This window comes from Daktulosphaira vitifoliae, unplaced genomic scaffold (genome assembly GCF_025091365.1).
Source record: "Daktulosphaira vitifoliae isolate Bord-2020 unplaced genomic scaffold, ASM2509136v1 Scaffold_2, whole genome shotgun sequence".
NCBI classification, from domain to species: domain Eukaryota; kingdom Metazoa; phylum Arthropoda; class Insecta; order Hemiptera; family Phylloxeridae; genus Daktulosphaira; species Daktulosphaira vitifoliae.
Genome location: NW_026099573.1, coordinates 7,331,895 through 7,334,994, shown reverse-complemented (window position 1 = coordinate 7,334,994; position 3,100 = coordinate 7,331,895).

Genomic DNA, 3,100 nt, shown 5'->3' with positions numbered 1-3,100 from the left:
GGTTTTGTATTTTATTTTATTTTAAAATATCTTATTAGGAGAATACATGGTGAAAATAGCTACCGTATTTAAAAATATGCTGTTATTGTGTCAAAATTCTTAGTTTTGTATTTTATTTTATTATAAGGGGAATACACTGATTTTCATAAATATTATATCAATCTAAATGACGTAGTATAAAAAATTAATCATATTTAAATTTTTTTGTTTCTTTGAAGTCGAGAAAAATAACTTTAAAATTTGAACTAGCTAAATTTCCAATTTTATTAAGTGACGAATGAGACGTACGGTTTTTGAGACGGTAACACTTGGATCTTTCACGACTGTGGCACTGAATTTTTTTTTAATTCTTTTTGAGTTAAAAAAAAATGTTTAACTCATTTGATTTTTATCTCATTTAGATTCAATAACTTCAATAAATATCAAGGATTCCATTACTGAAGTCTCCTCTCGTGAGAAGAAATTCATATTAATATTATTTTACTATGTGGTTTTTTTTTTTGTAGCTATCATTTATTTTCTCAGCTCTCATTTGACCTACTTTTTTCAACGATACGTCAAATGATTACAATTCGTATTTAGTTTAAGTTATTACTCTTAAAAATCGAAAAAATATTCCTTATTCAAATAAAAAGTAGCTTAACCAACTTTTTCCATACAAACAAATAAAATCATTAATTTCTAATAAAATACAGTGGCGGCTCGTGGGTGCTGGTGGTGGCGGTACGACTTTAAATATAATACCGCTAGTTATAGGTATAAACAATTGTCAAATTAAATATAATAAAATAAAACATATATTATTTTAAAGGTCGCAGTAGAAAATAGAAATGAGTATAATAGTAATGACGTTTATACTATTATAGCAAACGATAACGACAGGCGTACACGTAGTTAATTCTAAACATAATTTACGCAAATAGTAATATAATATTATTTTACTGTATGAACGACGCTACTTGTCGTCCAAAACCTGTACATAAGATTGCAACTTAACCGTACCCCCTCCCCCAAACATACGATTGAGCGCCTCGCTAATAGTATACCTAACTGCATAATGCTCGGACGACGCTACCGATCGTCCAAACACTGCTCGTGTGCGCATGCGCACCTGCTGCATATACTGAGAGAAATAACTCTAATGTTCCTACACGACAAATGTATTGTAACTGTTTTACTATTTAAAAAATTGCATTTCTAATAAAAATGTAGAATTAAGAAGAATATACAATTAATTTTCAACACACATTATTTGTTTAAAAGTAAATAATACACTTCAGAGGCGGCTCGTATTAGGGTGCGATCAAACACCCTACATAAAATTTAAATGCAATATTACTTTTTAGCAATCATTACATATTGGTATACTTATTTGTAATGATTACTAAAAAGTTAAATAAAGAAATACTATAGTATTTCTTTTTATAATAAATATAATGGATTCTAATGTAAAATAGTAAGATAAATTTTATTTTGCCAGTTTTGTTTTTCCGGCTTCCCAATGTTAAAAATATTCAAACATTTTGACCGCCAACGTCGAAAGGTACAAGTCGGTGTCATTGTGTTTGGTGCGACAGTCCATGGAGTACACGAAAAATCTGATTTTTTATATATGCATGGATATTGTATACTATATCATTAATTATAGTTTTTATGGATTCACGGCAACGTGACGAGGGCAAACACAGTGCGATGAAGTCGAAAGGTACAAGTCGGTGTCATTGTGTTTGGTGCGACAGTCCATGGAGTACACGAAAAATCTGATTTTTTATATATGCATGGATATTGTATACTATATCATTAATTATAGTTTTTATGGATTCACGGCAACGTGACGAGGGCAAACACAGTGCGATGAAGTCTCGTCGCACAATTTCGGCGGCGTCTACTCGTGTCGACAGTTTTCATGGGTAATCCATAGTAAAATGAATAAGAAGTATGCTCGATCAAATTAGTGCGCATGATAAGCCTAGGGGTAAAATATGTAACCAACAATAAACTCAACGTGACGTCACATGTAAATACATTGCGTTGTATATATTCTATATTAAGGGGCACTGTCCCGTTATAGTCAAGTATTTTAATGAACTTTTTTTAGTTAATTTCGGTTTTCAATTTCATTTATAATTTTTTTATTATTATTATTAACTTCAACTGTGTTGTAATACATCTTTATTGTATTATCTGCTACACTGTAGTAGTTTATAAACCAAGATTTAATTCGTTGATAAATCTAACCTGAGAAAAACTTTAACTGCATAGTAAAATTTTACTATGTTTAACTGCATATAAATAATTAAATATCAATTTATTGTGTAATTACTTACAGTAAGTATAAGTTGTTACATTATTTATAAAAAATGTAGTTTTAATGATTATTTAATAAATTTTTGAATTTTTTTTTTATTGCTCATTTCTCGTGATGCAAGTTTTTTTATTTATATTCCGTATTCTAAAATATATTTTTGTTCTAATAATGAAGTTTTTGACTTCATCATCCACCAAAAGATTATCTGAATTACATGCTTTTTTAGTTAATTCCAGTACCTCCTTTATTAAGCCTGGAGTTTTTCTAATATCATCTATTAAAAATTTAATCATAGGTATGTAAAAATATTTTATATTAACTGTATTTCTATAAGTACCATTTTCATTTAATTTTTTAAAAATAGTTCCTATGATTTTTCCTAAATTTATTAATGTAGGTGATGGTTGTCGTAATGTTCCAAATTATTTAACCTCTATGCAATCATTAGGTTCATTCAAATTATCTACAAGATTCGGATATTTGTATTCAAATTTAAAAGCTACATATCCCCATTAAATATGTTAGGCTGTCCTCAAATAAATCTGATGGATTATATTTATTATTAGCAGCACACTAAAAAAATATACAATGAAAAGGTACTAGAAATATTGAAATATTATATTATATAATTTTTATATTATAAAAATAAAATAAACATAATCTATATTTCAAGATTATATTATGCTATCTCTCTCATTCACTTAATAAGTAAAATAATTTCTATAAATAATGTTGATTGTTTTTTAAAATTCACATTAATTAATACTCATTCATTTTTTTAGAAAAAAAAAA